General features: G+C 31.9%; 1 long non-coding RNA gene across 1 annotated transcript; it reads right to left on the bottom strand.

Moving 5' to 3' along the window:
* Positions 1 to 1,721: 1,721 nt before the first annotated feature.
* On the bottom strand, positions 1,722 to 7,985 carry LOC116412770 (uncharacterized). The gene is made up of 3 exons (XR_008253417.1): positions 7,901 to 7,985; positions 7,721 to 7,782; positions 1,722 to 2,489 (listed from the first exon to the last, which is right to left on the bottom strand). It is a non-coding gene; the product is annotated as an uncharacterized LOC116412770 (long non-coding RNA).
* Positions 7,986 to 10,069: the final 2,084 nt, after the last annotated feature.

Genomic DNA, 10,069 nt, shown 5'->3' with positions numbered 1-10,069 from the left:
AATTACTTTGTTTATTATTTTCAATCAAATCTGTTTGAAAATTTAACCTTAAAAATATGACAAAGAAACGTATACACTTGCGTACCAACAGAAGGAATAATAGAAAAGACAATCTAATCATAAATAAATAAGCTTGGAATCCATATGACTTCTGTGTGTACTATCCACACGAAGCAGACTGTGCCAATACTCTTATAAAGTAATGTGTATACAATTAAAATATCATTTGATATTCTGTCAACAATAAGTGCAATAACTGTATGCAGGGTGTGAGAGGCGAGGGCGGCCGCGAAACAAACAAATGACGTACACCGAAATGTACTCGCGCACCCCTACGCGGAGCTAAGCCCTATGCAAAATAAAACACTCGATTGACATCTCTTTGAAATTTATTAAAAATTCAGACGGCTTAAACTTTAAACGGGGGTTAAACGCTCAGCCGAAAGGATTACCTTATCCAAAATGCTGTTAGCTTATCTTGATTCTTTGACAAGAATCCTTTATAAATATCAACATAGCACTTACATATATTTTTGTTACAGAGATTTTGTTAAAAACTTTCCACGTACCTAGTTCGAAATTAAAGAATTAGTAGATATCTCTAAATAGTATGACGAAGTGAGACAGTTTATTGTAGGTTATTTCGTTATTAAAATAATTTCTAAAAAAACCTAAAATTAAAAGTTTAATCTATTAAAACATAAGGATTTAATGTAATTTATGTACAGCCTAACCGAGCCCAGAAACATTTCAGATGCTTACATGTTTACATATTCCTCCCAAGTAATGAGGGGCAAGTCGTCGGCACATAATATAAATAATATATATCCATTGAACATAGAAGACTTATCTAGCTATGTTTTCAAAACCCAAAATGAATTAGATATTTTTTGGTATTATTTTAGTAAGTATACATACATATCTATTATACTAAATATATGGTGTCACTAATTTATCATTTTAATTAATAATTATTTATTAATTTACCTATTCCTTAAAATTTTCATATCGAATTATTATACACAATTTTTTTTTGGCAACAATGAATATATTCGAATACTTTTACATTGTGCAACATTATCAAAGATGGCGGGTTATCTGTTTATGATGATTAGGTGGCGGACGGTTGCTAGGCGACGGGGGGTCAGTGGTCAGCCGGGCGGAGTGCTCGGGGGTCGGGTCAGTCGTTCCTCATACTCGAGTCATTCGTACGAGCACTCTACCCCCCGACCCTTATAATTATTCTCGTTGTAGCCCATGTTAACTTTAATGTAACACTTTATCTTAATAAGGCCGAGCTGACTTAGTATTCCGAGCGAAATATAAGCTCAACCGACTTAAAAAAGAAGAAGTTCTCTATTGTTTGTATTTTATCTGTATACATGTTACGCGATATCTATATACTTGTATAATTTTTAACTTTTATCTACTAATTTTATCAAATAAGGAACCGTTTTCTTGTGTAATAAAATCTTATATATATATAGACTCACAAGTAATACAAATTTAATTTAATTACATTTGCGAATATTTATAAAACTTCTCTAATTTTGTTAGGTAACTGTAACTTCTCTATGTCTCTCAAATACAGTATAAATGTAAATTTTAATTAATAATTAAACAATGTGTGATTAAATTAAATAAGAAAAAAGAGTATCGTAACACTTAAATATGATTTGATGAGATTCGTTCACAAACTTGAAAATACTATAAAATTCAAAATAGTCAAAAGTATACATAGCAAATATATATCTATAACTAAATTATAACATCAGATTATACATACAGGTTATAAGTTTCCGATAAAAAACATATGACTTGGCATAAAATTCAGTTACAAATTTGTTTTGCAATACTAAATTTGAATGGTAAATTATACTATTTACTTACTAAGTATGGAGGCAGAACAAATTAGTAATCATAAATAACAACGCGTGAGGAATATAATGGGCATTACAATGTATTCTACGATATCCATGTTGCTACTCGCATCTGTAGTTACAGCACAGTATGATAACAACTTTAAACGTTAAGCAATTTTCTGTTGCATAAAAAAATTCGGAATCAATCACTTTACAATTGACAGATTAATTAGCAAACGAATATCAGACAAACGAATGCGATTAACTAGTAATCCTACGACACTGTGCTCGCTCTCCATCCTCAACGTACATTTTCGCCATTTTCCACCCATTCTATGGTTCAAATGAGCGGATTCACTGAGTAGATCTTAATCGGACGCCACGGTCAAGGGGTCTCATCCGATTCTATTTCGGAGCTAAACAGCCATTTTTTGCGTGGTTAGAGCCTTTTAAAAAATGGGTAGCAATTCTCGCCGACGGCTTTCTGTTACCACACACAGTAAACTGCTCTTAATATGTGGTTACATATATGTACATATACTTATTGGCCTTGCCGGATGTTAAATTCAATTATAAAGCATTGTTTATTAATATTAAAGGTATAGGCACAATTTTCTTGTACATATCCTGTGAATGGAAAGGAACGTACTTTAGATACATTATTAATATTATTAATTGGGATGTTAGTTTTATTAGAATGACACGCGATCCCTCCAAGAAACCATCGTTGTATATTTCTAATAAATACGTCACGATAGACCAAGAGACCAGAGGGCCTACCACAAAATGTTTTCCGAAATTTCGGGTCCGAACGAAACACAAATTTGATGTTAAAATAAAATATTATAAATGCTAAAATATCGTTCCTTTGGACTTGAATGGTAGGATTTATGACAAATGAAATGTTAAGCACTATTTACGGGGTTAATTTCGGTATGAACAAAAACACGAATTTGACTCCAAAAATTCGGAATTTCATTTCATCGTCGTTTTATCCATTTACACAATACCGTTTACAAATACATAATTATTACTTTGACAGTGCTTTGAGTAATTTTACTAAGATATCTACATACTGATATCTACTATTAATAAGCATGAACGTTACTTCTAATTATAAATTTTACTTACTTATATTCCTTTAGAAAGACATATTAGGCTCTAAAATAATAAATAAGAGTAGAAACCCATATTCAGGTCATACCATGTATATAGTAAACATATTTACTATCATAGAAGTCGTCTAGTTAACTAAATACCTCCACAGAAGTTGTATGGTGTTGTATGGGGAATTTGAATTAATGTACAAGTATACGTTTATATTATCAATATGCGATCACTACGATACACAATAAAATAAACTATCGCACTATCAAGAGTGCATTCAACTCTAAAGCGCTACTATTATTAAACGGAATTCGATTTAAAGCCGAACCCTCCTCTACGTTTGTGAAATTGACATTTATTCTTCGTTTTTCATTGTTGCTGCAGTTAGTCGATCTATTGTTAATTAGCTTAAACGGCCCATGCGCTATGCCACGCCAAACAATCTACTTACAACCGTAACATCGGCAAATTAATGCTCAAAACAACACTTTAAATTGAATGTATTTTCTTGGATTGTGGCAATACTTTTTTATTATAAATAATTAATAAAATATTGCTTAAAAGTTATATATTTCTAACATAAAACTTTATATTTGAGGATGTAACAAAAATATGGCGCTGTTCTTCTACGGCAAACGATGGAACTACACATTACAAGATATTACTTACGTAACAACTAGCGACATCTGTTAGCGAATAGAAGAACTTAATTAAGTAGATTCAAGTAACTTTAGAATGATAATGGTTATTTGTATAATTTTTCATTTTGTAATGCAATGTAATGTAAGATTTTTTTGCTGTAGTAATAAGAATGATTACTAACATTCTAAATTTCCTACAATGCGTAGCTTTATCCGCGTGTATTAATTTATTATTATATATTATCACATATAAAATAACGGATCAGTTGAATTGGTTGCAACTTTATGAAAGTATTAGGTACGTACCATTATCATTAAAGTATATAATACAATATAAGACCGGATTCATGAAGATTTCCAATGGGAATGATATATGGGAACTACATAGTTAGAAGCGGGTAACGCCGCGGGAAACGGCTAGTTTATGCATAACCTCAATAGCCCATACATACCACATATACAATATTTAGGTACTATACTAAAACATAGATAATTATAATACGATATTAATACAATAGAATAATAATAATAGAAGCCTGTAAATACAGAAATGAATTATGTATTATGTACATATATCTGTATACTAATATATTTGATAAAGAATTTACCTCAGTTATATCTATTACCTCGCCTGCGTAAAGTAATGACATAATGCGCAAAACTGTATCAAGGTGGGAGGCGAGGTAACATTATTACATACGAGAGTTATTCGCTCCCCATCAGTCGGGAGTGCCTCGATTAAAGCCGTAAATACTTTGAGATTAATTATCTCGTAAACAGTCGCAGCGGCGGCGTCTCGCGACGACTCGAATCGCTCACCTACGCCGTGAGCGCGATACAAATTCAACTTTTCCAATTAAATTTCGTGAGGCATTAATAATTATTTGGGTACATCAATTTGTTTCGTCGCGCGGAGCGAGCTACCGCCTCCTGAAGGCTTTGTGTATACGCGATTGGCGTTCTACTGATATATCTCAAGATATTAAACCATCATAATTTTTAAATAAACTATCGTATTTTTAAGTAGAGTCTGTTAAGTTAGTCAATTATTTTTATTAATATCCAAAGTTTACTGTTACCACAAATCATCATACTAATAAACCTATTTAAACATATCGTTACTCAGTATATAATTTCGTAGGACGCAATTATACTTTGTTATACTATTTCACAGACTTTAATGTCTGACTCGATTTTAGTCCAAACTCAATTACAAATCTCAGGACTCATCCGCAAATTGTACATTGTCTTCATCGGTACGGCTCTAACTTTGGAATTAATTAAATTAAACTTGGAAATGAAATATTAACACTTTAACGTATAAAATTTAATACCGTTAAGTTATAACGTGATTATTCAACTCCCCAGCAATTTCCAAAAACATCTGGAAAATTAAATTCGCCAAGCGACTGTAGCGCCTCGCCTTTGAGACGAGCTTCCGTAGAGCTCCGCTTTTGTGAAGGAGCGAGGCACGAGGCGCGAGCCGCTCACCACTTTGCACTGTGAAATTAATTTTCTTCGTCCTTATGTAATTTAATTATAAACATTTCAATATGGCGCTCGGGGAATTTCCGCTCGGAAGAGAAGTTAAATAGAAACGTTTGATACTTATCTTCTAATACACTTCTGGAATGATTGCACGATTTCGACGAAATTAATTATTTTATTGAATACATTTGATTGTAGGTATCTAAGTACCTTCTAAATTTAACAGCACATCGACGAAGCACGTATATTTTTAAAACTAGCTGTATCTCGCAGCTTTACCCGTGTTAATTAAGATAAAAACTAATAATAAATTATCTAGATACTAAACACAATACACCAGTTCAAGAAAAGGAAAAATAGAAATAAACCTCTAAAGGGACACTTTGTACAAAAGTCGTTTGCTTGGGCACCTCTGTCCCACTCGTGTTTCAACCGTAAAGTAATTGTGTTTGGATGGCTGTGTTTCGGTTTGAAGGGTGGGATATGGCGTGCATTTACAGGGTACAGAGGAATAACACCTGAGTCCTCAGGAATGGCAGCACATGAAGGGTATCATGGGCAAAACAGTATACTCTGTTATGTCCATGGTACTGCTTATGTCATAGGCGACGGATACCACTTTCCATCAGGTGGGCCGTTAGCTTGTTTGTCATTCTAAGTTGTATAAAAAAAATACCAATCCGTTTGGCCAGCCTGAGGATAGTAGATTATATCGCCATCTTAAAAGCAGAGAAACCTATGCTCAGCAATGGAACATCAATATGTTGTTAAGATTCACACATAAATATCTATTTTGTATAAAATTTAGGTGTCATAATTAAATTGTTACCATAATTTTAATTTATCAGTAAAGTAATAGATATACTGGGGTAATTAAAGTACTTTTTACATTAAAGATATTTATGCACCTGCATAATTATATTTTTAAGTACTTAATTAACGCTAATGACTCTGCTATGCTCTCTAAAAACTTATTTTGCACTTGATTATTTATTATGATTGCACATTTGAAAATTATTTTTAATGACATAGGTAAACAATAAAATAATAAATATAGATACGTTCCTTTAGGCACTTATTATTATTATTATTTAAAAAAATTACCTGCTTCTATAATATTTTTATCTACAGATAATTATATATATAAATCTAAAGGTCTATGTTCTTGGCTATGGCGTATCGTTTGTTCAAAGTATTTTTATTGTCTATTCACCACCATGTCCAGCGTCCACTGACATTCCATCTCCGAAATTAAAAGTATCTATTTGTGCAGAGTGGGTGCACGGTTGACAGATGCCACTAGTTCGACGTTCTGCAATTTTGCTCTTAAACCGTTCACGCTTCGGCGACGAGAGGCGACATCAAACATACGCTTCCACTGCAAACCTTTTGCCAGCTTATCTCCCATTCACTATCTGAATCTTCGCAAAAATATCTACGGACTATTCATTGTCGTATGTTTATTAAATTTCATTTTACGTTTATACAACAACACTTTTGTCGGGCGTATCTTTTTTTTTTTGTAGTGATTTGGGACATTTTACGGATGGATTAGTTTGTGACATCTACTTTTGTGAGGCCGGCAGCGATGTCTTTTTGTATAGTACCACTATTATGGTTTGCTATTACGCGTATTATGTCATAACAGTGAAGTACCGATGTACTTTAGTGATCTTTTTGTTGCGCTATTTTATTTAAAATTTAATTTCATGTTGACATCATCAGCGTTGTAAACATCCTGCCTTTTATAAGTGTAGGTAGGTACTATTTTAATAAGGTACCGTTTTACCTTTGAGTGCATAAGTGCATGCAGCCGGTAAAATTGAACTGTTAAGAAATAAGTGTGTAACGAAATATCAATAAATAATTTTACTAATATATTAAAATTGTAACTATACGACATCTGTATATGTGAGATATTAGGGGAAAAGTTGTACGAGGGGTTTTATTTATTTATTTATTTTTTAGAACAGAAGAAATGCCGTGTTGTTCCGGCATAGAATGAACCACAACTTCCTTTCCCATAAGTGTCGTAAGAGGCGACTAAATGAGCCTAATGGTTTTATAGCAGTAGTAATCTATTACATTGGTTTTTTTTTTTCTTAAATCCAGGCGTACTACGTAAGCAAGCAAAAAGTTAGTAATAAATAAATACTCTCGCACATATTACACAGCGCCATCTAGTCTCGTACTATGTATACTAAACGAATGTATTATTTCTAACAGTTAATTAATTTTAATCCTCATAATACGCTTTAGAGTAATTTAAGTATATTTATATTATCCTACTTATAAAAAATTAGTCTTCTTTAATATGAAGTTGAAAAAATTATTATGTTTTCATTACTGTTACTTAGGGCACTAATGATAGGTAATACATAAATAATAATACATTCATATTACTGTGCTTTATCACTTATTAGAATTATTCGTGTATTATAAGACAGGAATGTATAAGCGAATCTTTGTCCAAGCTATATAATTATAAAAATATCTAATGTTAAAATTTAACCATAAACACCAACTAAGATATAGATTATTTATTTCACTAAGTTTCAGTCGTGTATCGTAACGTAAATAATATAGATACTGTACCATAAAAAATTTCATACATACACGTACTTAAATCACGTTCAATGGTAACCAAGTAAACATAGGAATCCACATAGTGGCATAATACTGTTCTGTAACAACGTATTATACAAAGTTTCTTTAAAAAAAACTACCAGGATAATTCTGAAACTATACACCGTAGATTAAACAATCCAGCCCTACGTCGGTACTAAAAGCAATAAGACTTACAACTCCGCCCCTACCAAAACAATCCTGTATCTCGGTGTCTTCACTAATGGCGTAAGTTCGACAGTCGAAGTTAGTTCGAGTGTTCTACGGCTGCAATAAAGATAAATCCAGCAATAATATGTTCGGTTGGCCTTACGTGTAGGATTGCCTGGGCACGAAATTGAATTTGCATGGAGTCTTAAGTCGACGCCGATTGAGGCGGCGCACTCAGGCGTCTCCGGTGGACAATTACTAGTTCGCCAATAGTTGGGCCACGATTACGCAGTTAAGCCTGTTGAGCTATTCCACTAACCATCTGTTTTAATGTCTTTTAGTAATGAATTTTAATAAATCAAGGATACCTAACAACTATATCTTCATCATTTCATAAAATTTGATACCTATCAAATCTCAAACTAATGTAGTTTTATCATCAATTTAGTCAAAATTACAAACTTTTGACCCCCTATCTTCAAAATATGATAGATGATATAAATTTGTAAACGGGTCTATCTAATATCTTTAAGACCATCATCAATGAGTAATGTTTAAGAAATTAATAAAGTTAGTATTAGCGCTTATAATAATAAGCATAATTTACTTTATTGCACTTGTAAAATACAAAGATAAGTCTTACTACATAACCAATGGAAAGACCACTAGCAAAAAGGTTGTAATTTTACAAGATCCTATTACTAAGATACCTACAGATAATAAGAGTTTTTATATCAGATATTATAGTAGTGAATACTTTACTCAAAATACTGTACGAGGGTAGTATGTATTCTACCCAACATACTGTCTCACCACAAAGCAACCGTTGCCTACTACTGGCTGCTTACCAGTGTAAAGAGCGTACGCCTGTAATATTACTGGGTTCTGTAACTCCATATCTTCATTTAAGAAGGATTATTGGCCTAAAAATTGTTTTTATTTTATAGTAACTGCTTTTATGCAATCGATCGGACGGTACCTATCCACTTTCATTTATTATAAAATCACATGTAAGTAAATACTTTTTTGTTTATTAACAAATAATAATAATTAATATCTAAAAACAATAACTTAGTTTAATATCTTTTGCAATTTCATAATGACCATTTGGCACATCACATGTTCTAACGTAAATGACTATAAATGTATATTTTTTTATAAATTCAAAGTAAAGCAATTAAAACAATATAATAAATTTTATAACTAATAGAACTTAAAGTTTTACCTCACATTAAATAAAACATGTAATGAATATTATTATATAAATTATATTTAAACTATTATATAAACATAAAACTTAATCGCTTACCCGATATAGCGAATTATATTGACTCCAAAAGAAGGTATTTTTAGTGTTCTGTTACATTATTACGTAACCATTTTTGAATTAATTTTCATTTCTTTTTGCAATGTAAAGTGTTCACTCCAGTGTTGATTTCATATTAACATTATGACGGCTAGGCTAAGCTGACATTTTTCTTTACGAAGCAAACAAAATTACTTCTCACAAAGCATACCTGATTCGCTAGTAAACATACGACACGCATTCTAAATTTAAATATTTGCAATCTAACATGTTTACGAACAATCTCGTCGTTCATCTATTTATTTTGACACTATTGAACTCACTGTTTTCTACACAATTAAATGTACTTGTTTTCGAACGGTCATTACAATCTCTCTCAAGAGATCTCGATTTATAGCTGTTATTGTCCATAATATTTAAAGAAACTGTAGAGGATATTCATCATGGATCGTGGAAATAAATAACAAATTTATATCAAATTATATGCGTTTATATTTCCACAATACACACGGGACGAATCTTATTTAGAATTAACTGCAAAAATTGTGATAAATTTACAATTAACTACAACACAAGTTTGCTATATAGGCACATACGAAGAAAGAGGACTGCAGATAAGTACTATATTTAATATATGTATATTATCATCATCATCGATATTTGTCATTCGATAATTGTCTATCAGAATAGATTAAGAATAATACCTTCAGTATCCAAAATGTCACTGTCGCGATTATATACAAGGTTCAGAAGTCACGAGAATACTATATTACGATTAATTACATTTTTTCTTTAACAGAAACATAATAGAACTATGACGTCAATCAGGCAGCATATCAGCTACGACCTATCCATACATTCTGCGGGATATAATACGTGAAGAGCAATCT

Source organism: Galleria mellonella, unplaced genomic scaffold (genome assembly GCF_026898425.1).
Source record: "Galleria mellonella isolate WM207_F2 unplaced genomic scaffold, CSIRO_AGI_GalMel_v1 utg588, whole genome shotgun sequence".
Lineage (NCBI taxonomy): Eukaryota > Metazoa > Arthropoda > Insecta > Lepidoptera > Pyralidae > Galleria > Galleria mellonella.
The sequence above is the reverse complement of the archived record's forward strand: the minus strand, read 5'-3'. Positions and strand labels throughout refer to the sequence as shown.